This window comes from Carettochelys insculpta, chromosome 4 (genome assembly GCF_033958435.1).
Source record: "Carettochelys insculpta isolate YL-2023 chromosome 4, ASM3395843v1, whole genome shotgun sequence".
Taxonomy (NCBI): Eukaryota; Metazoa; Chordata; order Testudines; family Carettochelyidae; genus Carettochelys; species Carettochelys insculpta.
This window is the reverse complement of record NC_134140.1, coordinates 118,242,602-118,269,678: the sequence shown is the minus strand read 5'-3', so window position 1 is coordinate 118,269,678 and position 27,077 is coordinate 118,242,602. Positions and strand designations below refer to the sequence as shown.

At 43.1% G+C, this 27,077-nt stretch overlaps 1 protein-coding gene across 3 annotated transcripts in view; it reads left to right on the top strand.

Annotated features, from left to right (window-relative positions):
* The window catches only part of GRID2 (glutamate ionotropic receptor delta type subunit 2), a 1,071,343-nt gene that overhangs the window by 824,814 nt on the left and 219,452 nt on the right, over positions 1-27,077 (top strand). The gene's annotated exons all lie outside the window — the stretch shown is intronic.

Here is a 27,077-nt window from a genome sequence, read left to right as displayed (position 1 = left end):
GGCTATTGACTAAGGCTGACAAAAAGGGATTTTGGAAAAAGTTACACTGTTTAAAAAAGAAAATGAAACAGTCACAGAATCAATTTTCTCCTTGCCAATACCGAATGAATGGAAATTTTTCAGATAATAATTATTTTAGCAATAAAGCTGATTTCAGAGTTGGAATTATAGATATTAAAAGCTGTTTCTTCCATAGGCACATAGTGAGTTACACAATTAACCTGCATTAGCTCAAAAGAGCAATAAAACTTGTCTGCTAGCTCAGGGTTCCTAGCTGAAACTCTAAATGATGCATAAGATACAGCAATCTTTCGATTACTGTGCCAAACTGAGTACAGTTTTCCAAAACTTGCTGCACTCGGAAAATGCTCAAGTATTTTCAGTGCAATAACCTTCCTCTAAGGCTGGATCTACACGTTCCCCTTCCTTCCGAAAGGGGAATGTTAACGAGCGGGTTCGAAAGATGCTAATGAGGCGCTGCAATGAATATGCAGTGCCTCATTAGCATAATGGCAGCCGTGGCGATTCGAAAGTGCGGCTTTTCAAATTGCGCGCTGCCTGTGGAGATGGGACCTTCGAAAGGACCCGCCCAGTTTTCAAAAGCCCTTCTTCCAATCACCAGATAGGAAGAAGGGTTTTCGAAAACTGGGAGGGTCCTTTCGGAAGGTCCTGTCTTCACGGGCAGCACGCGATTCGAAAAGCTGCACTTTTGAATCACTGCGGCTGCCATTATGCTAATGAGGCACTGCAAATTCATTGCAGTGCCTCATTAGCATATTTCAAACCCATTCATTAACATGCCCCTTTCAGAAGGAAGGGGCATGTGTAGACACTGGGTAAGAGTTCCTTGGGCCAAATTCTCCCCCGTACCATGACCACTTTGTGTTATGCTGCTCGATCAAAGGAAGAACCTGAAGCAGTCAAAGAAGGGTAATATCAGAATAAGGAGACCATTTGGTAGCACAGAGCCCACATAGAATCTTCTGTGCCACACATCCTCCTGCCCTCTTGAATAGAAGAGTTAACCTGGAAAAACGGGTGTGAGCTATGTTCTCTTCCCAATATGTTTCAACTTTTGTGATCATTCACTGCTGAGATTGCCTCAACAAAGACTCCAGCAAGGTTCAGGACAAGTAGAAAGGTTATCTTAAGACTCCTTTGTGGCCCTTACCCCCTCCTAGTTACACCCAATTTTGGGTCCTGGGTCACTTATTTATAAACAAAAATACAGATATGGGTTTCTGTTTCTTTCCATTGTAAATGTTGCCTTGTGGTGAAAAAGCATTCAGCTAGATTAAGCGAGAGGGTGACAATGAGGGTTCGGGGGACACAACTGAAACACAAATCTTGCTTTTTGGGGTTTCATCCCATGAGAAGTTAAAATCTAGCTTTTTATAAGTTATTGTAAATGTGGTAATCTCATATACTTTTATTCTCATCTGTTTTAAAGAATCATATGTCCAACAACAGATAAAAAAGTAGAATGATTAGATATAAAAAGACAAAGCCGTATTTATATTTATAGTTTGCTAATTGGACTTTCCTCAAAGTAGTACCACAACAGCAATAGCTGGCCTTTTTATTTTGCTTGATATAAACTTAAATTGATTCAACATAATTTTCTTGCAACAGAAATGTTCAGTGAACATGCTCTATCAAAAGAAATTCAAATTAGTATGTTGTCTTTTTTTTCAGATTCTATAATTTCCTTTCTAGTTATTATTTCAGTTAGCTTGCTGGGGTATTCTTCTATCAAACAATTATTATGAGCATTTGCTAACTTAGACACTGGTGTGAAGGGGAAAAAAGAGTAATTATTCACACTGATAGTATTGTATCATCTAAAAAAGAAGGATATTTAAAGTTCAGCAGCACATTGCATAGAAGATTTAGTTCCCTATCCACAGCCCCCACACATCCAAAGATTACTGGCTGATATTTGTTTTGCATCCAGAAGGCAATTTCCGTGTTATGTTTTGTGTTACTTTAAAAGCAACCTGTTTCCAAACACAACTGCAATGTGGTGGTATTTAAATTTAAATTGTGCCTTCATGCAAATGGGTTAATCCTCATTTAGTTAATTGAATCTCTCTTTATATGAAGACTGAACAAGAGGCAGTGAGTAAGACGTAAATGGTCCCCATTTCCTTTATGCAATAAGACTTTTTTCCTTTTTCCCTTAAGCAGTTAGTAAGGCTTTGAAGGGTTGGTCAATGCAGTCTTATGGTTCGAGTCTTTCAAAGCTGGTTATGACCCAGAGTATGACCTAAGGTTCATTATATTTTATACTCCAAAGCACATATTTTCTAATTTGGCTGAGTGAAGTTAGGCATGCCTTCATTTTTAGAGTGGTAGGAATCAGCAAGTTCAATATTTCATCTCTTTGGATGATACCCATGAGTTGTGCTGATAGGTCCATTTTTTGCTTAAATTCTAGAATTCATGAGAGGTGGAAAAGGCAATTTTATATTATTATTTCTGGCTCACATACAAAATTGTAGCATAGAAAAGAGAAGAGAAAAGAATAGACAACCAAATGGAAAATGAAAAGAGGGCCAAAGAGATGTAAGTGGAAGATACAGTAAGGGTAGTCATGCCAGTGTTGGATCACCACCTCTCACCTTAGTGCTAGAATAAATATTATTGATGTTGCTGCTAACTGTGTTGATGACATTACAAGTTTGGGGCCAGATCCTGGAAACTTTTACTGCTGTGTGTCAGTGGACATGCATGAGCATGCAAGGTCCTTGTATCTGGCAATTAAAATATATCTGTTTGTTATATTATTCACTCACATATATCTACATAGCAATGCATTATATGGGCTTGAGGTTCTCAGGCACCATGCATATTCAAGGGTGTGGAGTTGGCTCCAGCAATATTCATTGCAAAACATGCTGAGTGTGTTTGCGATGAATTTGGAAGATGGAGGCAGCACAGATTTGTAGTAGGGAGTTTGGTTTATAAAAAGGGTGATTAAGATAACAAAAGGCCTGTCATTAAAATGAACTAAGGATCATTCAGTGATCCCAAAAGCATTGTCAGATACTCCATTTTGTGAGGAAGATAAGAGGCAGAGTTGTGGGGGAGAGCTAGACACACTTAACATTCTTTTAACTTATTTAAACTGGAAGCAAAACTACCTTATTTAAAAACAAAATAAACATCAAGAAAGGATAATCTCTAGGGCCGTGTCTACACAAGCAATGAACTCCTAAATCAATTTCGAAGTTAGGGCTTACTTTGAAATTAAGCATGGAGCATCTAAACACATTACATTACTTCAAAATAGCAGTTGAAGTAAGGGGGCTGAACTTCGAAGTCCTTATTCTATTTCTGGGACAGGAATAGGTCCCTATTTCAAAGCGTAACTTCAAAACAGGACATGTGTAGATGCTCCACATCCCATTACTTCAAAGTAGCAGGTCTGCCATGGCATCAGCCTGCAGGAGCCCTGAGATGTTCCAACCAGGTCAGATGGGGCTCTACAGTCACTACCGGATGCATGTAAAGATGTAGCTACCCAGCAACCGCAGGCAGGAAGCTGAGAGCGTGCTACAGGCAGGGGGAGCACAAGCTCCCTGCAGTACGACCACTCCCTGACATCACCATGGCAACAGCCACCCCCAGCCAGCCATGTTGGCCAGCCAGGAGCCCATGCCCCTCTGGAGCCAAATGGTGAGCCCAGCCAGGGGTTCCAGCAGCCCTGGCAGTGCCAGCACAAAAGGGGCACCTCCTGCATGGAGGATGAAATGAAGGACCTCCTCACATTGATGCAGGAGGAGGAGGTTCTGCTCCAAACAGGGGCATGGTGACAAAATGTGGATGCATATGACTGGCTGGCCAGGGGCCTCACTGGCCAGGGGAATCCCACCAGCAGTGGGGAGCATGTAAGAACAAAGGTGAAGGAGCTCCAGCAGGCCTAATATGATGAGCTCCACAACCTCCTGGGGCCAAAGGAGGTGCAACCCTTGGAGCACCTCCTGGACCCTGCCCCCCAGCGCTGAGACTGAGAAGGAGCTATAGGCAGCCACAGAGTTGGAGTTGGGACCCGCAGGCACCACCAGCACCCACCTGGGGGACCAGGGGACAGAGGCTGGGAGCAAGGACAAGGGTTCCAGCAACAGGACCCTCATCATCACCATCCCCTCTGGGACATCGATCTGGGACAGCTCCAGCCAGGCTTCACCGGAGTTCATGGAGGTACCAGCTGGTAGGTACAGGGTGTTTGGGATCCCTCAGGGCCTTGGAAGGGGGACCCCGCCCCCTGCCACAGGCATCAGGGGGCCGCAAGCCCATGTGACACTCAGTGGCTACCCCTGCACAGCCCTGCCGTCCACACACCCAGGAAAGGCAGGGGCCACCAAGCCCAGCCCAACCCTCACTATGCAGAAACCCCTCTGCATCTGGGATCCCAAGAGGACCCCCAGGACATCTGACAGCAAGTGGGTGTGGTGGGAGCCAGTGGAACGGGGGCCCCAGCCCCCTGGGGTCAGGACACAGGACTCATGGGCCATCTCTCTGTCTCTTTCTGTCTCCATAAGTCACGGAGCCACCACAGTCCCGTCTGGGACCAGCCTGCAGCTGCAGAGGACTGGGAGTCAGTCACTGTGCCAGATTCCACATCCCCACATGGTCACCGCCGAGTTGGGCACCACTGCCAATGGGGGCCAAGGAGGTGGCCACCAACAGGGATGGTCCTGCAGAGGATGACTGCAGTGCTCCAGGACTGGCTGGCAATGGAGCAGGAGGTGTGGGTGCAGGTGGCAGACAGCCTGGAAACTCTGACCCAGGCTGTGGCCACCCACCCAACCTCCCGCTCCCTCATCAGCCGGCCCTGCAGCACCCCCCCACAGCACCTTCCACAACCCCCACCCTACTGCTTCCTGGGCAGCAGCTGACCTTGTGGCCCTGCTCCTGCCCACCCTCCCACCTGCCACCCATCTGGCACTCAGCAGTGGCTGGTAACCAGTGCTTCCCAGGGCTCCCCCATCCCCCAATAGCTCCTGCCAACCCTGAGGCTGCCATATCCCCCCAAGCACCCCTACCTTCCCATCATCCTGGCCCCAACCCAGTCCCAGTGGGGTTCCCACACTTGAGGCCATAGGGGGTCCTGCAGTCGCTGCAGCTCCCAGCACTCCACCCCAGTGGACAAATGAGTCCTCACTCACCCTGGCTCACTCCTCCAAGTTGGTTCCCTCCCACAATGCCCCTGCTCCATCCCTTTTGTATATAGTTCCCCCCTTGTACATAGTTGTGGGCACTCATTTTGGGTGGATGTTTATGAACATGCAAGTATTATTTATAATAGTAAAGTTCAAGTTGCACCTCTACTCCTGCATCCCTATTAAGTGGGGATGCATGGGGGGTGGTCGTGGGTGGCTCAGGGAAGATCACTGCAGGCCCCAGGCAAAGGCTTCCCTCAGGACCTCTGGGACACGCACCCCGTCTCTGTGCGCCTGACAGCACAGGGCTGCGAGTCACTGCTCGTACCTGCCAGCAGGCTTGGCAGTCCAGCCCTGGGCAAAAGGCTCCCCTTTGCTCTCCACAATTTTGTGGAAAGCACAGCAGGCCACAATCACCGCACATTAGCACTCAACAGTGTTCCTGACCTGGAATTGGGAATAAGGGAATTTTGAAGTCATGGTTTCCTTTCAAAGTGCCGGTGTCTACACAGCACTTTCTGAATGACCCCACTTCGGAGGCCACATCCCATATGAATATGCAAGCCAGTGCAGGATATTTAAATCCCTGCCTCATCTGCAATTTCAGTCCCACAGATTTATATACCCCCTCCGAAAGGTTAAACTCACCCTCAGGCCAATCAAAATAAATCACTTTACAGTAACAGAATAATTATGACTTCCAAAACTTCTAACTATGCAAAGACTGTAAACAGTGGTTCATAACATAGAATCACTAATCACAGAAGCTGCTCCATTTTTCAGTCATATAGATGAAAACGTGGATGTCACTGAAAAATTGGCAAAAGTCTGAGGTCTCTCAATAATTTAAATCAATTTTTGGAGGAATATATGCCTTCTTTTTTTTGCCTTTGTTTTAACTGCAAGATGTATAATAAATGGAAATGAGTTGATATAAAATGCCAGAAGGCCCCTTTGACTCCTGAGGCCCTCGCCAAATGGCCCTCCTGGTGCCCTCTCTGATAGGGCCTAGGGAGAAGTAGAGTACCTTGCATTAAAGGAGGATATTGATATAACAGGCATCACAAAAACCTGGTGGAATGAGGATAATCAATGGGACACAGTAATGTCAGGGTAAAAAATATGTTGGAAGGACAGGACAGGACGTATTGGTGTGGGAATGGCACTATATGTGAAAGAAAGCATGGAATCAAATTAAGTAAAATCTTAAAGAAATTAAATTGTACCATAGAATCTAGAATATACATACTCTAGATAGCAAGAATGTAGCAGTAAGGATTTATTACTAACTATTGTCTGGGATAGTGATAGGGACTGTGAAATGTTAAGATTGATTATAGAGAGAATGTAAAAATAAAATGACTTTTTCTTAGAGCAGCTGGTTCTGCAAGCCACAAAAGAACATGCAAATTCTTGATTTAGTCCTAAGTGGAGCACAGGATCTGGTCCAGGAGGTGAATATAGCTTGACAGTTTGGAAATAGTGAATTAATTAAACTGAATGTCCCGGTGGTGGGGAAAAAAACCACAGCAGCCCGACACCATAGCATTTAATTTCAGAAAGGTGAACTATACAAAATGAGGTGGTTAAACAGAAATTAAAAGGTACAGCATCAAAAATGAAATCACTGCAGGCTGCATAGAAACTTTTCAAAGAAGCCATAATAGAGGATCAACTTAAATGTATGCACCAAATTAAAGAGACCTAGCAAGAGAATAGAAAAGTGCCACCATTGCGTAACAACCAAGTAAAAGAAGCTATGAGAAATAAAAAGGCGTTGTTTAAAAAGTGGAAGTTAAATTCCTAGTGAGGAAAATAGAAAGGAGTATAAACTCTGGCAATACAATTAGGAAGGCCAAAAACAATCTGAAGAACATCTAGCCAAAAACTCAAGGAATAGCAAAAATTTTAAGTATTTCAGAATCAGGAAGCCTGCTAAACAAACTCCTTCCCAGAGCCCTCTATGCGGGGGAAGAATTTGGCTTGGGTGGTGTGCATTCTGGGCACCACAAAAATTTCTGCAAACCTGCTGCCCTTGTATATATATATGTTGCCTTCGTATACAGATAGGGTTGTTACTTGTTAATAATTTGAGCATGGTTCAGCTTTGGTCACGTCTTATTTGGCATGACTGATAACAGTGATACAAAAGTGTTAGCTTTTGTGGGAAAGAAGGTGTGTGTTTGGTATAATATTGTGGCATTTGTAACAAGATCAGGATTCCAGAAATGCAGCAAGCATGTTGAATCTCAGGTAATGGCAAAATATTGTGTCTTTTATGACAATGAAGAGCTTCTTAGACAGAACAAAATCTTGAGAGTCTCTAAAAGTCTCTCTTTTAGCTGTGATATTTTTTTTCTGGGGCAGAAATATAAGTTTGTATTTGACACTTGGGATGAAGTCCTGACCCTGTTGAAGTCAGTGAGGGTACGCCTACAATGCAATAAAACACATCCATCTGCTTGCATCAATTGCAGAGCTCAGACTGCAGGGCTGTAAAATTGCAGTGTAGGTTGGAGCTCTAGAACCCCTCAAGGGAGAGGGTTGCAGAGTTCAGGCTGCAGCCTGAGTCCAAGTAGCTACACTGCATTTTTATAACCCTGTAGTGCAAGTCCTGCAGGTCTGAGTCACCTGCCACAGGCCAGCTGCAGGTCTGAGTCAGCTGCCACAGGCCAGCTGCAGGTACTGTAGTATAGGAGTACCCTGAGAGTTGGCCAATTGACATTATTGGGGCCAGGATTTCACCCACTCTTGTGTGCTTGGTCTCAATCTTTCATAGATGTTTTAAGAGCACAAAAGATATAAATAGTGGTGTGGTATTTATTTGTCAGTGGCTAATGCTCCATGGCACTCAGGTCTGCAATGTTCTGAGTGTCTTGGAACAGATTTGGCAAAGAACTAAAGCACATTGTTAATTTAAAGGCTTAGGTAGTCCCACTGAAATCAGTGAGTTGCCTTAAGTCCCTCTGGACTAATGTTCTTCCTTATAAACTTTGATTTCAGTGACTCCACTATTTCACAGTGATGGCAAATGGAAGTTTTGGTAGAAGGCTAGACGAGGAGTGTCGGAGGCTAGCTTTCTGTGTACAGTATAATGTATGATACCATGATGGCTAATAATGAAACAGTGATTCTAGTCTGCCACAAAGGTGTCATGTTCAGTTTCCTGATTAAAGCCAGAAAGGGACTTCCTGAGTATGAAGTACAAGTTGTGTCTGTGCTTGTAAAAAAGAGTTCTTGGAGTGGAAGGTCAAATATAGATACTGTGGAGCAGCTAAGGAATTAATGGATGATCAAATGTTGGCCATCACTACCACCAGTTCAAGGAATAAGAGAGCTGGCCTCGAGAGAGAGACAGAGGAAATGAGAGGGAGGAGGAGGGTTGGGAGTTATAACCACTATAGCTGAAAGAGTGAGATAATGATCTATACAGCTCAAGGCACATAGGAAATAAGCATACTGTGACTACCAAAGGAAAGGGAACCTGGAGCTAGGAACTTCACATGTAGTTAGAGGTATCCAGTCATCACCAGGTCTGCAGCCTGGGATCTACAGAACTGGTTGAGTGGAATGGAAATGCATGCAGGGCACACCTGTGGCCTTCTGCTTGGCTCAAGCTGTAACTAAAACAAGTGTGCCCACAAAGAGCTCCGCTTATCCCAGGGGTTCTGTATTAGGTAGAATGGGCGGGGGTAGAAACATTCTGTAAGAGACAGGCAGAGAATAGGACAGATTTGCTCTCTCCCAGGAGCCTAGACACAAGATCTAATTCTAAGACTCAATGCGTTTAAAAAGCTCAAGTATCTAGAAGTTGAAATTTGACAAACTCTGCCTACAAAAAAGGCAAATATTTAACAGCGAGAAGAGTTAATTATTGGAACAAGTTACCATGGGTTGTGGCAGATTCTCCAACACTTGAAGTAGTTAAATCAAAATTGGATGTTTTTGTAAAATTGTGCTGTAGTAATAAGGATTAATTCAGGGAAGTTCTATAGCCTGTATTCTGGAGGATATCAGACTTAGATGATCACAGTGAGCCATTCTGTTTGTAAATCTAAGAATGATTCTCACCTTCTGGATGAATCTTCTCTTCCATTTTTATTCCGTCAAGTTTTGGGAGTTTTTTTTTTTTAATTGATATTGATTTTGACAGAACTTTACAGATTTCAACATCAGGACACACTGCACAATTTAAATTGAAATTAAAAACCCTGTTGATTTCTTTGACACCTATCAAATCTTTATTTATGTAAGGAAGCATAAATATTTGGTAAAAATTATGAAAATGAATACTTCAACCTTAGAATGAGTTAGTTACTCAGATATGTCAGATAAATACTTGATCTCATTAGTCTCCCATTTATACATGCCGGTTTTGTTACTAATAAATCAGAATAAAAGATGAAATGATTATACGTAGGTAAAATAATCATGATCAGAAGGTTCTCCTGAGAGGGTTTGTGGATTAGGAGAAGATTAGATTAAAGATAGGGAAGATAGTGGAATACGCAAATAAGGTGTTTTATTTTATTTTATAAAAATGCATCCAGCCAGTGCTTTTTTTGGTAAGATATGATTCTGAAAATTATATACAGTTAGAACAATTTCCTAAAATAAAACAGTTCCAACAGGTTACACCTCTGAAATCTGATACTCTCTTGTCCAGCAACATCGTCCAGCATGACCCCAGATGTTTGCTAGATGAGAGTGTAGCGGCTGGTGCAGGAGTCCCCTCAGGGCCAGGAGCCAGAGCCTCTGCCTGCCCTGTGGTAGTTCATGGGAGGGCCAGGGTGGAGCCCCCACCAGTCCTGCAGCAGCACAGGGCCAGGGCAGGAGCCTTGGCACACTGCAGCAGTGGGGGAGCTGGAAGTCAGGAGCTCCTACCTGTCCCATGGCAGCAGGAGCCAAGAGGCTGTGATGGGGCTGGGAGCTGGAGCCCCCTTCTGCTCCATGACAGCCAGGGGACAGGGATTGGCTGGAGCCCCATGGCAGCCTGGGCTTGGGAGAGAGGCTGCAGGCTGGAGCTGCAGCAGCCCCTGATCTCAGGGCTTTCTGCCTGCAGAGGCCCTAAACCTCCCTTCAATGGCTAATTCTCTTGTCTGGGACCAGTCAAGTCCTGAGCATGCTAGATAAGGGAGGAGCAACCTGTAGAAGTATCCCATTACCCCTCTACCTATAAAATAATTTCTTCCCCTACATGATATACTCATTATAGAAAGTATCAATGCAGATACAAATCTATTTGTTTAAATGTGTCTTTGTAATTATGCAGCAGAACTGTACTCATCACTAGTGTAGAGCCCTGCAGCTTGATTGGGATCCTGTGGCTCCACATGACCCACTGCTGTGGTGGAAGTGGGTGAAACAAGGATCAAAACATAGTACCTAGCAGGGTTCTGCTATGCAGCATACTCTAAATGTAGCATTTTCCTTCCAAGGCAAGTTCTTTGTATTAAATCCTGACTCCACTGAAATCAATGGCAGTTTTATCATTGACTTAAAAGAGGCAGAATTTTCTCTTCTGTGTTTCATGATGGAGAAGGCCACAGCAGTGCCTTATGATGGAGTGCACAGACACACATTGGAGGGCAAGGGGTCAGGAACACCTCTGAGCCCATATGGCTCACTGGAAAAGCCTGCAGAAGCAGGAAATGAAGAAGGAAGAGGCTGGTGACTGAATGTGTGGGTCAGAGACTTTACTTGAGATTTTTTTATCTACTCTGAGGGGAAGAAGGAGACCTCAGTAGGAAGTAGTTGCAGGGGGGAGGGCAGCTGCCTAACACCCGATGGTGCACAGCGTAGGTGCCTGCCATTGGACCCTGAACTGGAGGCCAGTGGAGATAGAGTGCCTGGTGTGCCATCATATAAAAGTCTTATTGGCACTCGTTTGGGTGATCTACATAACTGGAAACCTTTATACCACACCATCAAATAAGCATACATCCCCCACCCCTCCTCACACACACATGCTTTAGTATTCCTTGACCAAGAGGTGCACATTATAATTACAGAACTTGTTTGAGAGAGACCTCAACCTTACCACACTAGACCACAATCAACCACCATCAGTAGTTAGTGATGTATGATAGCCAGTCATGCTAATCACATGTTTATACCATCAAAACAAAAAAGTTGTCATGTAGCACTTTGAAGACTAACAAAATAATTTATTAGGTGATGAGCTTTTGTTGGACAGACCCCCTTCTTCAGATCCATGGGCTTACCAGACCAGACTCAATATATAAAGCACAGAGGTCCAAAAATTATCAAGGTTGACAAATCAGAAAAATTGTTATCAAGGGTGACAAATCAGATAGAAGAGCGGAAAGATGGGCGTGTGGGGTAGGGAAGTTAAGTGTTAGGCCAAACATCAAAGTCTGTGAAAAAGTCCTTATAATGGGTTAGGCAATTGCTGTCCCTGTTCAAACCACATGTTAATGTGTTGAATTTGAATATGACCGTTAGTTCCAAACATTCTCTCTGTAGATGGTTGTTAAAGTCTCTTTTATCCACTACACAGACTCTCAGGTCTTTAACAGAATGGCCCACTCCATTAAAGTGCTGGTTAGTAGGTTTGTGTATTTGGAGATTTTTGATGTCTCCTCTGTCCATTCATTCTTTGGCAAAGAGTGTTTGCAGTTTGCCCAATATACATAGCGTGTGGGCATTGTTGGCAAATGATGACATATATGACATCAGGGCCATATCTACACTAGCACCCCCTTGTCTAAAGGGGGATGCTAATGAGACACTTTGGGATATTCATTGCAGTGCCTCATTAGCATATCCCTAAGTGTCTCATTAGCATCCCCCTTTCAAAAGGGGGATGCTAGTGTAGACATAGCCTAGTTGACGAACAGAAGAATGCGCCCTGATTCTGTAATTAATATGGGTCTGTCCCACAAAAGCTCATCACCCAATAAATTATTTTGTTAGTCTTTAAAGTGCTTCATGACTGCTTTTTTGTTTTGATAGAATACAGACTAACACAGCTACCTCCCTGTTACTATGCTTATACCATGCACATGTTTTGTAAATTCCATATATCTTAAAGAAAACAAACTTTTTCAAATGTTTTAAAATGTTCTTGGAACCAAACTTGCATGTCTTTTTAAGGTACCTGGGATTATGGTGAGCAGGGATGAACAGAAGTGCATGTGGGCATGAATGTGGAAATGGAGATGTAGAGCAAAAAACTCTTTAGCATGAGTAAGAAAATAAGTATGTAGAATAGAAAAACTTTATCAATTGGTGTGTAAATGTGAATACACAGGCATAAAAACAGTAACATAATTCAACATTTTTAATGAGATGGATGAGCCTGAGACCCAGCAGCCAATCATGATGTGCACACCAGTAGTAGGCATCCTTCAGTCTGCATAGACTATGGATCACGCCCTTTAAAATTTCAACTGAGGACTTCATTTACAGCGTCTATTGTGACTATGAAGACCCACACAAGAGTGACAGTCCTTGCTGCATCTCTTGCAGATGTAGTGGGTGTCTGGCAAGTCCTTATTGTGCTTTCTGTGCGCTCGCTTCTCCTCTGCTAGCTGTCTGATCTTCATCTTGCCCTTCTGAAGGCCCTTGTGTAACCCCTGCCTCCATCTGCTGCAGTCGTCTGCTAGTTCTTCCCAGTTCTCCAGCTCGATGTCTACCTCTCTGAGGTCTCTCTTGCAGACATCTTTGTAGCGCAACTGTGGGCATCCAGGAGGTCTTTTGCCAGAGGCTAGCTCACTATGCAGGATGTCTTTTGGAATCCTTCCATCATTCATCCTGTGGACGTGGCCAAGCCAGCAGAATCGACGCTGCCTGAGGAGGGTGTGCATGGTTGGGATTCCAGCTTGCTCGAGGACGGCGGTGGTGGTCACTCTGTCCTTCGATGATATTCCAAGGATGCGCCTGAGGCAGCGGAAGTGGAAGATGTTCAGCCTCTTTTCTTGGTGGGCATACAGGGTCCAAGTCTCACTGCCATAAAGGAGGGTGCTGAGGATGCAGGCTCTCTAGACTTGCATTTTGGCGTGAGTGTACAGCTTGTTGTTATTCCACACTCTCTCGCTGAGTCTGGACAGAGTTGTGGCCGCTTTTCCGATCCTCCTATTTAGCTCAGTGTCCAACGACAGGGTATCAGTGATGGTGGATCCGAGGTAAATGAACTCGTGGACAACCTCTAACGTCAATGCTGATTGACGGGGATTCAGCAACATCCTGACTGAGTACGTTTGTCTTCTTTAGGCTGATGGTAAGCCCAAAGTCCTTGCATGCTTTGGAGAACTGATCCAGCAGTTTTTGAAGCTGGTCTTCTGTGTGAGACACAACAGCAGCAGCATCTGCGAATAGCATGTCTCTGATGAGGACTTCTCACACCTTAGACTTAGCTTTCAGCCTTGCAAGGTTAAACAGTTTCCCATCAGATCTTGTGTGCAGCAAGATGCCCTCTGTTGAAGATCCAAAGGCATGCTTCAGGAGCAGTGCGAAGAAGATCCCGAACAATGTCGGAGCAAGCACGCGTCCTTGTTTGACACCGCTCCTGATTCTGAAAGCATCCGATAATGCGCCGTCATATTGGATGGTTCCTCTCATGTCTTCATGCAACGACTGGATCATCTTGAGTAACCATGGAGGACAGCCTATCTTGTGGAGCAGTTTGAACAGACCATCCCTGCTGACCAAGTCAAAGGCCTTGGTCAGGTTGATGAAGGTGATGTAGAGTGGCTTCCTCTGCTCCCTGCACTTCTCCTGCAGCTGACTTAGAGAGAAGACCATGTCAACGGTAGACCTCTCTGCGCGGAATCCGCACTGCGATTCGGGGTACACCCTCTCAGCAATCTTCTGGAGTCTGTCAAGGATGATGTGAGCGAACAGTTTACCAGTGATGCTTAGGAGGGAGATTTCATGGTAGTTGTTGCAGTCGCTTCTGTCTCCTTTGTTCTTATACAACGTTACAATGTTAGCATCGCGCATATCCTGTGGAACCTCACCCTCTTTCCAGCACAGGCACAGTAGCTCATGTAGGGGTTCCAGGAGTGTGTCCACGGCACATTTGATTACCTCTGGTGGTATGCCATCCTGACAAGGGGCCTTTCCTGCTGCAATGCTGTCGATGGCTCTCTTCAGTTCATCCGCAGTCGGTTCTTGATCCAGTTCGTCCATTACTGGTAGGAGCTCGACGGCATCGAGGGCTGCGTCAACCACAACGTTCTCGAGTGAGTACAGCTCGGAGTAGTGCTCAACCCAGCGCTCCATCTGTTTGGCTTTGTCAGCAATGACTTCACCAGATTTGGATTTCAGAGGTGCCATCTTGTTCTGGGTGGGTTCTAATGCCTTCCTCATACCGTCTTACATTCCTCTGAGATTACCAAAGCCGGCACAGGTCTGGATGCTGCTGCATAGCTGGAGCCAGTGGTTGTTGGCACAGCACCTGGCTGTCTGCTGTACTGTTCTCCTGTCCTCTCTAAGTGCTTGCTGGGTACTCTGGCTCGGTGAGCGTTTGTACTCCAGGAGTGCAGCGTGCTTCTTTTTAATGACTGGAATCATCTCATAGGAGTTAGCTTCGAACCAGTCGTTCGTGTTTCTAGCTCTTCTTCCAAACACCGACAAGGCCGTGTTGTAAACTGTATCCCTCAGATGTTGCCATTTGGATGTCGCATCAGTGCCCCCAGGGCCGCTGCACATATTTTCCTGGAGGGTCTCTCTGAACTTTTGAGCTTTCTCCAAGTTTGCCGTCTTTCCGGCGTCAATGCGGGGCCTTCCAGCAGGTTTAGAGCAGTACAGCTTCTTGGGTCTCGGCCTGAGCTTGGAGCAAACTAGCGAGTGATCTGTATCACAGTCAGCACTATGATAGCTGCATGTCAGAAGGACATTTTTAGGTTATTACGCCTAGTGATGACCACGTCTAGTTGATGCCAGTGCTTCCAGCGTGGGTGTCTCCATGACACTCTGTGCTGTGGCTTCGTTTGGAAGAATGTGTTTGTGATGCACAGATTGTGGTATATGCACAGTTCAAGGAGATGCTGTCCATTGTCATTCATTTTTCCCACACCGAAGCATCCTAAGCAGGAAGGCCATGAGGCCCAATAAGCTCCAACTCTTGCATTGAAGTCACCCAAGATGTACAGTTGTTCACGAGCAGGTATTTGCGCTACAGCAGCACTAAGCATGTCATAGAACTTGTCTTTTACTTCTAGTGTGGCATACAGGGTTGGAGCATAAGCGCTGATCAGGTGGACAGGACCGGCGCAAGTTTGAAGCGTGATCCGAAGAAGTCTTTCTGATCCGCCCGTGACTAAATCCACCATTTGTAGAAGGGTGTTTCTGACAGCAAAGCCAACACCATGCTCTCTGGGTTCTTCTTGGGCTTTACCCTGCCAAAAAAAGTTGTAGTCCTTTTCCTTTAGAGATCCCGAATCTGCAAGTCGCGTCTCTTGCAGTGCAGTGATATCAACTCTGAGCCTCTTCAGTTCTTTGTTCATGACAGTGGTCTTTCGGGTGTCACTGATGGCCTGAAGATGTTCAGTCAAGCCGGTCAGCATGGTCCGCACATTCCAGCAAGCAAGCTTGAATTGTTGATGTTTCTCATTTCTTGTTGATTTTCTTATTGGTTTGCCTGGTGCCCAAATTTCAGTCACTTGTCAGGTTCAGGAACCTTAAGCCTCACGCACCCAGTGAGGCAGGTGAACTGTGGTGGGACAGTACCCTATTGGCTGGGGGCTGCCCAGCTTGAGGCGGGCGGTGACTGTCCAGTGAGATGCGAGGATCTCTCCCACCGTCGAAGGGAACCCCTAGCGCTCGTTCTCTACGCCAATTGAGCAAGAGCTTATAACCGGTATCTGTTGCCTCCCATGTTGATGCAACGCTGTTCAGCGATGCCGGAGTACCTCTCCGGGCACGAGCCTGGGCACTTATTTATGGAGACTCTGGGCTGCCCAGACACCACCACCATTTATGTAATTTCACAGCTGCCGGAGGGGGCCCACACAGGGTGACCATATCTCCTTGTCCCATATATGGGATAGGGAGCTATGTGTGGGAGGGGCAGTTCCTCCCAGTTGTACCAACCCCTGGGGAGTCCCCAGCCCCGGGGAAGTGGTGGCCACGGGTGCTTCTGGCCAGAAGCCCTGGGAAAGCGGCAGCCACAGGAGCTCCCAGCCAGGAGCCCCAGGGAAGAGGCAGCCGCGGGTGCTTCAACCCCCACCACCAGCCCCCAAGGGCCTAAATATGGGGCAATTAATCCCTTCTAAAAATATGTGGGGATGCCTTTTTGGCATCCCAAATACAGGACCGTCCCACCCAATATGGGAAGGTTGGTCACCCTACTTTCACCCCCAAATTTGCACTCCCTCATCTATAGAGAACAGCATTTTATGGAGAGAGCATGGAGGGGAAAAAAAAGTTTGGCCAACAAAGGGCACACAATGCAAAAAGTTGGGGAGCAAGGTCAGCAGTCTTTATTACAGAATAATATAATAATAGTAATAAAAATGTTATTCCAATTTCCCTGAAGCATACAGCATTTTTTTCTTGCTCCCCTTGCTCTCTCTTTTAGCTTCCTTCATTGTTTTTGACCCATAATTTCTCACTTTACATTATTCATTTTTTTTCTCCTGGGTATGCCGAAATACTTTTGTTTTTTCTTGTTTGAAGGAACTTTTGTTCTTCTGTTTAAGTGTGTGGTGGAGGTAAAACTGTGAAGGTCTCAGCTTTAGGAACAGACATGGCCTTGTACCTTACTTTGTTATTTTTCCCCCTCTATCTGAATATTATGTTTCTTAATGAAAATACTCATTTGTTAATGTTTTGTGTGCCAAACCTGCAAGTGCAAAAAAGTTTCTGAAAAGTTGGGCTATTGTTATTATCGTATCCATGAAAGAATCGACTACTTCCAGGATTTGAAAAATCTGCATCATGTACATTTCTGTGTTTAATCCTATGAAAAGAGGTACCACACTCTCACACTTGATGTTCTTTAAGTCATTGATTATGCATTTTTGCTACCCTGAACCTCAACTCTTCCAATTGCTCTTTCAACACACTTCAAGAAGTCCTGTGTAGACTAACCTTATAGACTAACAGATATTTTGGAGCATAAGGTTTTGTGGGCAAAGACCTGCTTCGTCAGATGTCTCATGCATTTGACGAAGCGGGTCTTTGTCCACAAAAGCTTATGCTCCAAATATCTGTTTAGTCTTTAAGATGCCACAGGACTTCTTGTTGTTTCTGAAGATACAGACTAACATGGCTACTTTTCAACACCCAGTTTTTCCCATTCCAATCAGTTTGAAGCTGGAAAGCCAGTCAAATACTGCCTCATCTCTTTCACAGCTGTGTAGCCCAATGGTTTGTTCTCTTTTCAATATGTACAGAGTTATTGGATTGGGAAAAGTTTTCAAACCGCATAATTATATTTAAATAATATGTGTAATAAGTAACAGGAAATGGTTTCTTGTCCCTGCCTGCATTTTAGGTCAACCCAGTACCGAACATAACTAACTCCAGTTTGTACTTGTAAAAGGTTACTACAAAGTCATAAGTATAAACAATCTCCATTGTATAGTTATAAGATGTGCTTTAGACAAGGCCAATTTACTCTTGATCCGTGTTCCAATACCACAGATCAGGGATTCTCAATCTTTTTCATAACATGAATTATAACTTTACCTTACAGAGATTATGATGTAGGCAATCCCCCCATTCATTAACACATGGGTTACCTCCCATCCTATTCGTGACATCTCTGTGACCAGATCAGCAATTAGTTACATGAAAAATGGATATTAAGAGAACACTTAATGTATTTTAGTTGCCTTTAAATGTAGATTGGCAACAGAAAGTGAGGAAAAGAAGCCAGCACCACCAAGTGGTTTATGAACCACATTTTGGAACATCTACATTGTTGCACAGTACAATACCGATCCTCATTAATAAATTATCTATTTACTTCCACAGGGAAAGGTTCCTTAATATGGAAGTAAGGCTGATAGTAGTTTTATGAACTATTTATAGATGTTTATTACACAAAATGCAGGAGTTCCACAGAAATACTCTACATTAGATATAATTTCCACAGGAACTTTCAGGGTAATAATATAATGCACAACAATCCTTCTAATATACACAGACATTTTAAATATTGGCCACAAAACAAAAGTAGTCCTAGACACTTACTTCGTTTTTAGAAAACTAATGTCTACAGCAAGTTTCAAGTTAATATTCTAAACTGTGTTTGAGTTATGCCATGTACAATACATTTAAGAAATATGTCTGAGCCCTATAATTCAACAGCATTTTCTTCAGCTAAGCTGAAACTTGTAGTTAGACACTGTTAGCAATGGGCAGTCAGAGGGAAGAGCTGAGCAGACACCACTTATACAATGTAAGACAAAAAATAACATTTTTCAGACAACTGAGGAAGTGGGGTTGATCAGAATGGAAACGGAAAAATGTCACCTATGGATTCACGTAGAAGATGAACCACCACCACCAGAGCTGCATAGTGGTCAGGGGTTTGTGGCAGGCCATCTCCCCATTGTAAATAGAGTCCTGTCCTTCAGTGCCCCTGTCCAAGGAATTCTGATCTCTTCTTTTAGCACAGGGATTTTGGCATATGCATCTTCACAGGCTGGGTTCTCCCCTGAGGTGCAGGCTCCTGTTGTCATCATGTCTTCCCGGAGCAGTGTGCATGTGTTTATTTCTTAAGAGCTATTTTGGAAATATTTCAGGGGGTTTAAAATTTGTATCAGGATTATTCTTCATCTTTTGTTATGAAAAATATAGAATTCCCAAGGTTGCAACAAATCCTCACTTTCTTTGTTGCTTCTCTCTCAGCTGTACAAGTCCATCTTTGAAAGTAAGAAAGGAAGAAATTTATCTTTTTTCTTTATCCAAACATGTGGTGATAAAATGTTCAGTGAAATGTCTGCAATTTATAACAACACAGGTAGATGATCTTATTTATCCTGCAGTGAAATGAACACATCATCAAGACTGATACATGGTACAATGGGCTGGCTGTTTGCTATTCTTTCTAGTTACACCAGTCCTTGAGAGGGAAGTTGTCATTCTATAAATACACATTATAAGCTTCACTACCTCTTATACAGCCTGCTGGAATTAGAACTATCTAAACCAGTCTGGAAACTAGAATTCAAATATCAGGGCCTGATGATGTCTGGACATTTGGGGGATCAAGTTTAAACTACTTTTTATGAATGTATTATTTGAGTGTATATATTTAGGTATGATTTGGCAAGCTATAATTTAAGGAGAATAATAGAGTAATAGGCATACAGAATGGCAGGACTGAGTATCTGTTACATTAAAATATCAATTAAATTAATATTTTGGAATTAAATATTGAAGTAAACTAATTGTTATTATTGCAGTGGCAGTAGTATCAAAGTTTACTTTACTTCTTTTCAGATAAGCAATGTATAACCACTTACAATGTATTTCCTGTTATAAATGTTGCTTATATTTATATGGGCCCCATTACCTGAGGATCTCTGTCTTTAATATGTTCATCCTTCCAGTAACATTGAGAGAAGTGATCCCCATTTTACCGATGGGAGACTGACTTTGCCCTGTGTCACACAGGAAGTCTATGGCAGTGTCTCAATTCCTAGGCTAGAGCAATAATCACTGGACATTCTTCCTTTAGAGAAGGTCTGCTCAAATCAGTCATACCTTTAGCTACTGCTAGAAAAACTTTTCTTGAGCATCCACTATATTAACAAACCTGAATTATGTAAGTCTAAATAATGGCATGTTAGTACAGTATAAATAAACTAACATCCATAGAAAAGGAGAACAGGATTTGGAAGAACTGAGTCAATTTCTAATTTCTAATCCAATTACTTATTAATTTTATCACTTTAGGCAAACCAGTTTCTCTTGTGACTCTATGCACCCCTGTATTCATACGCTATACTCTGCTGCACTTACATTTATGTAGAACGGGCTCTGTGAGGTGTTGTATGAAAGCTAATAACAGTCTGGTTATTAATATCATGGTGATAAACAGGTCCATCAGAGACAAAGGACAGTGTTTACCTCCATTTACATATTGGCAGTAAATACAGCTATCAAAATGAAACCTGGGGGCGACTATCCTGTTTCTAACCTCAAAGACAGAGAATTAGCATGGATCCTGCACCCCAGGGAGACACGGGAGGCTGAATCCCAGAAGACCTACCTTACTTGTAACACAGACATCCCTTCAGGGGTATAAGGAACAGAGAGAGAGACTTTATTTTTATCTATCACCTTAGGAAACAATGAAACCAAGCAAATTGGTCTTGGCCAGACCAACCAGTAAAGAAGTTGGAAAGGGGACTATGGGCAAAAGGAAACATCTTGAGTAAAGCCTGCCTGCCCGTCTGTATATTGCTAGGTTGTTTTATGCTTTTAGGTGCTGATTTTCACTTTTAATTACTAATACACACTTATAATGTGCATTTATAATGTGTCTTTAACTCTGTTACTTAGCATCACTTAATCCAGGAGTACGCTTTGTACGCTTTGCAGTGTGATCAGCCTCTGCCCCTGCATCTTCTGCTGCATCGCAAGCCCTCTGGTGCCCCATCAGAGAGCTGGCGATGCAGTGGAAGATGCTGGGGGTTGGGGTGGGAGCCAATCGTACTGGGCCAATCAGGGATGGGGGCAGTCACATCTGTGATGCCACCCGGCTGCTGAGCTGAGGTGGCTGGTTTCCAGCAGCAGAGGCCAAGCTAGCAGGAGTTGTCCCAGTGTGGTGCTCAGACTCCCCCACATCTGTGTCACAGCAGCCCGCCTGGCCCTATAGCACTTTCCCCCTCCCCTGGGAGGAGTCGCCACTCACCCAGCACCTGAGCTCCCAGCTAGCACATGCTCCCACCCACATCCCTTCCTGTGGCGAAGTGCAGGGCCAAAAAGCGGGGTGCAACATAGAAAGTTTGCTCATCCTGACTTAATCTATGTTCTTTTGCTAATGGACTTGTTTTACTTTTATTTATAAACCACTTCAGTGCTGTGTTTGGAGGGAATGATGTATTTCCCCCATCAAATCAATAAGCTCTTTAGCAGAACAGTGAACTTAATATCTGCTATGAATGCACCATGATACTGGCTGTGCATTACCGGGAAACATCTTTGAAGTTCATGGGTGGTGCTAGGCAAGGTTTGGGCCTGAACAGCCTCAAGGAATTTCCTGGTGAGAAAGGATGATTGTTATGGCAAAAAAGCTGTTGCCTAATCTAAATTGCCAGCAAACTCATTCTTTCTCAGGCAGACAAGTAACATCAGTGGCTTGGAGTTCCAGGTGACCCCAGCAGTGTGTTACACACCTGTCTCTAAAACTTGAATAATTATATGACCATCATTTTAACATTTTGGGATTATAGGAGGAAACTGAGTTTATAAATTAAACTTTCAAAAGGTATTAGTTTAGTTCTTCCACTAAAATTTTACAATTGACTTCAGTAGGAACAGAGTTATGCTGAGCACTTCTATGAATCACACTGTGACAGGGTGGTTGCCCTGCCCTGACAGAGAAAGGGTTGGAAACAGCCCAGGGAGAGGTTTGTCCTGGCAGCCAATCAGGGGAAGGATTGTGGCAGCCAATCAGAGACCAGGAGGGTTGTACAAAAGAGATGTCTGGTCAGGATGAGTATAGAATCTTCAAACTGTCTGACAGAGTTGGGTACCATGAACACAGCAGTGCTGAGGAAAGGCAGGGTGGGCCAGGGGAGCCTGACCAGGCAATCCCCAGGCTGTAGAGCCTGAGAGAAGACCTGAGGGTACTAGGGTGGCAGAGAAGCAGCCACAGTAGTAGAAGGCAGCATGTCAACCCCTTGCAATGATGAGTGGCTGTTTCAGACTGCAGTTTGCCCCAAAGGTATGGGGCTAGATAAAGACTGGCAGAGGGTCATTGAGGCAAAGTGGGTATAGGTGTTTGGGGTTCCTTGGGTGGGAAGGATGCCAGAGTGTGGAGTACTGCGTTAGGGCAGTCACTTGAGAGAAAGGCTCCATAGTTAGGGAGGGACATGGGTCCAGATATAGGAACAGACTGATCTGCAACAGTGGGTGAGACAGTGGCCAGAAGAGGGCACTCTGGAGGCTGGATGAGCTAATTCCAATTTGATCAGCAGGAGGTGCTGCAGTGGTGACTCAGGCTTGATCTCCCCACCCCCATCCCCTTAGGTTTATTCTTTACTGTTCTGTAATATGCGACATCTAGGTTAATAATATTAGTAGAGGTATAGCATAAAGCATGCTGTACAGCTTCAGAAGTAAAGATTGAATTATTTGCAGAGCATACTAGGAATAATATGCAAGATGACTAAAGCTTTCAAATATTGTCTTGTCTCAAAATACATTTTTATCATATCTCTTCTAACATCTTGGAAAGGGCTATAACAGCTCAGAAAATCAATACACAAAGCTTAGCTGCATCATAATAAAACACTGGCATGATATTGCTATGAAAGAAACCTCAGTCCCATGGTAATGCTGTAGGAAAAGTATTTAAAAAAAACTTTTTAGAAAAAGAATTAGCATTGGAGGCAATAAACCTATAAAAAGCCAGATGTCTACAGTTAGAGGCTCTGATTCCAGAAAGCATTTGTTATTTTGCAGCATTATTTAAGCAATGATATTCAAGTACATGAACAAGACCTATTGAACTGAATGGTAAAACTTCCATTAAAGTCAATAAGCTCAATGCAGTTCAGACTGAAATGTAATTATGTCCTAGGTAAGTATAACTGCACTAGATTTAATTTAGCTGGTGTGTCTAAAAGTAGTTTTGCAGACATGACAGCCAGTTGTTTGATGCAGTTCAGTCATCTCTGTTAAAATCCACAGGGGATCCTGGATATGAATTGTGATAGCTAGACTGCATTGAAATCTATGTTAGCACCATTGTTATTTGTGCTGGCTAAAGATAGTATTGCTGCACTACTTGGGCAACAAATAGAACTTCCCTTGCCATATGGATGTGCTCTTAAACACAGGAATATGCGTTATCCTGAACAGAGACCAAATTTAAAACTCCATTCTTATCTTACCTATCTCAGATTCTAGAGACTGGTCACGTCAATAGTAGTCAGAGGGAGTTGTGTGAAAGCAAAGGATTTTGCTGATCATGACCTTTATAGTAGAGATGATCCTAAAACAATGGTTTTGTATCCAGCCTGTTGTTAGGTGGCTTCTAAGGCACAGTTTCATGTTAAAAGCGATATGAGACCTAACCGTAATTGTCCTTGTTTTCCTAGGTTTTAGACGGACCTTTACTTCCAGTGTTGGGTTGGTGAGGGTGTTAAATATGTCTCTTAATTCTTTTCCTGTAACCATTGCTAGTGGGAGGGCATTATCTATAATGAGAAAAATTACCCGTTTCAATTAAATTGCCATGATTGATTGAAACATAAAGTAATACATTTTGATTTTTCGATAAAAGAACAACAAACTGCTAAACTGTTCCTGTCTAAGTATAATCCCCAAACCACTGGTCTATAAATTACTGAAGAGGTCGTTGGAGCTGAATTTTTCTCTGAAACCTTGAGGGGAGTAAAGTCCGAAGTGATTAAAATTTAAAACTCAAACTTTTAAATAGTCAAGGAAAAGGTGATTGCACCAAGCAAGAAAAAAGTATTCTCCTGTGTTTGAAAAATGTTTTGGCTTTAGTTTACAATCTTTCTCTCTGCTTCCTGTTGCATTTGGTAATCCAATACCCAAAAGAATGAAGCTGAGCTAGCCAGTAATGACAGAGAATTTCACATTTGGGAGCAATTTCATGTTTTCTGGTGACTGCAGTTGTCAAATATCATGGTGTACGCCTGCCTCTTGTGATTCCTGAACCCACGTTCAGTCTGCATGAATCATTTAACATGCCTGCATGCTGTTTATTATGTTCAGTACTGAGTTCAGATGAAGTGTCACACCTCGCTCTGATATAAAACATGGAAGTATGTATGACGCAGACCTACATTTCTTGCTTCACTTAATTTCTCCCTCTCTCCCTTTCTCCCTCTCTCCTCCTCATCTTTGCTAGAAAGGACAGAAAATGTATGCGTCTTCATGGATTCCAACTTAATGAATTTAGGTTGTCAGTATTAAATATCCAAATCTGGTATGTTCGGAAAATTATGAGGAATAGACAGGTCACTTTCATGTGCTTTATGAATTCTAATCACCCACCTGATTAGCTAATCTCACCACCCTCATGCAAACACAGAAGGAATGCATAATTTCATCAATATGCAGATTTAGAATCAGGCCTCAATATGTGTTGTAAACCTCCAGAGATTCCTTTCTCCAGTTCTACAAGTCAACAATTTTCTGTTTGCTCTTTAATTTCTGTACAGCCTTCTTTCTAGGATGTGTTTTCCTGGAAAAAGCTCTGGCTATTTTCTGATATTTCTTTTAAAAGACTGTCCTTATTGGTGACACATGAATCAACTAAGTAGAAAAATGACATTCATTTTCTTTAATGTTTCATGAGAAAATAGTGTTTCTGGGCAGTACCAGCTTGACACCCATTTAGACAAAAATCCTGTTTCTTTTTTTTCCTGCAGAATGAGCATCACACTGAAAGCATCAATAGCATAGCTTCTCCTCTCACCTCAGTTCCCCTCCTGAGCCTCAACTCCAGATTAGAAACTCCACCTCTGTCATTAGAATCCAACTGAGTTTGCATGTCCATTCAAACGTCGGTTCCTCTGCTGAGTCTGCTAACAAGGGAAAGAGTGGGTAGTAGTGATTTGTGCACCATTCTACTGGGAATTGAACTGAAACTGCCAAAGCATTTCACATAGGCCAATTAATGTAACCTTATTTCTCAAGTCCTTAAAGATGCTGCTGCATTGATACCACAAATGACACTTTTCGTTCTTTTCAAAGACATTTTATTTCCCATAATTTACCCATTAAAGGCCATCCAGAATGGTTTCATGAACCTATGGGAATTTCTTCAAAGGAATTAATAATAATACATTGTACTCTTAGTCCCATAGTCTCAAGACACTTTAGAAAAGTCTTGTATTCTTATCTCCATTGACATCTGCGGGAATCTAAGTTCAGAGAAGGGAAGTGACCCATCCAGTGCCATACTGAAAATGAGTAGTCACATTAGGAATAGAAGGAAGGTTTTCTTACTTCTACCCATCTGCTCTAATTAGATTTCACTGTCTCCCTTATTATCAGCTCTCTGCAGTACATTGAGAAAACCAGCTGCCTGACAGACACTTGTAGAGAAATTTCCTCTCTCTTTTATTTCCCATTTTCTGAAATGTTGTTCCATTCACACCAATGCAGTCCCCCTGAAGCCAATGTGTGTGGGTGTGACTGAAGGCAGAAGTTGGCCCTGGGTAATTTTTTTCAATTTTGTCTTTCATATCTCTCTTTATTGCTCACTTCCTTTATTATATTGCTCTGCTATCAAATCGCTTCCCCTAGTCAGATAAAGTTAAAATCTCTGTTACTTTTCTGCTTCCATTTCCACCCTTGAACTGGTTTATTGGCTTTTTACCACCTAACCATTTCCCCCTGCTCCTCATAAAGCCCAACTTTTGCTGTATTTTGCACTCTCACTCTTCTGACCCTTTTCCTTCTCTGTTGCTTGTTTTCCATTCCTAATCCATCTACTAGGCACACTAGTACTAGAGCACCATATAGATTTACTTACATGCATAAGCACCAACTCCAGGTGTGCTTCAGAGCTGGAGAAACCACGAGGAAAAAATTATAGGTGCTGAGCACCTGCCAGCAGTTTCCCTACCAGAACCTCCCTCTACACCCAGCTCCTCCTGCCTGCCATTGGGCCCCACCTTCCCACAGGGGCCTGACTGATTCTTTGTTTCAGGCTTAGGATTTTCTTTTGTTTACTGTAGCCTATAGCCTGCCTGCCTACAACCTTCAAGCTTTTTCTCTGTAGCTAACATGCATATTTTGTCTCCCGCTCAAGTCCATTTTTATTCCCCTAATTATTACCTTTTAGTACCCGAAACATATTTTTTTACAAAAATGAATTGCCCTGTTTTCTCAAAAAGAAAGATGGTCACCCATTTTTGTTTTCACATCTTGCTAGGCAAATTTCAGTCTTCCTCTTCAGGATCTAACTGAAACCCAGGATGGAAAAACAGCTACTATAGTTTCAGCCAGCAACGTTTTGGGGAAAAAATTAAAAACCAGATTTAGAAGTATTTTTTGTTTCACTCTTGAATCTCTTCTGAGGAGTCTGGATTTGAACAGATTGATAAAATATTACAAGAAAGTTAATGATGGATTTGCTTTTTGTTTTGTGCTTGTTTCATGGTTGTTTTTGCTTTCCTAATAATCAACAAAAATGTGCATGTCTGATTATCTTTCTATATAATAATATGAGGGAATGTCTTTCCATATAGCAATATGGGGAATGTATCCTGTTACCCACTGGATACGTTTTTCTCTGACTCTCTCACCAACAAAGAATATAACATGATTTAATAAAAGACTGAAATCAAAAGTGAAAGCCGCATACTTTAAATTCTGTTTAAAATTGGCTAAGCAATTAGCTGTTCCCTTTAAACTGATTGAATACAAATTCAGAATTATGAGCAGCTATTATCCAATAATCCAACAAGTGTTGTGAATAAATCCTTGTTAATATGAAAATTATCAGCTCCTGGAACAACCCATTCTACAAGCAGGAACTTTGTTCATAATGCGCTTAGATTGATAAACTGCAGATGTTTTTGTGAAGGCATTCATTTATTCCACTAGCTTGCATTTCTGCTTAGAGAAGTTGCCATCCAAATGATCAGCAAATCAGAATTCATGGTTTGTGTTCGCTTAATAGGCAGACAGGTCTTCATTGACTTAGTCCTTGTTCTTTTAATTGTGAATCTCTGGAAATTACTTGTAATCATTAAGGATTCCGCAGGGAAATCTCTAGAAATT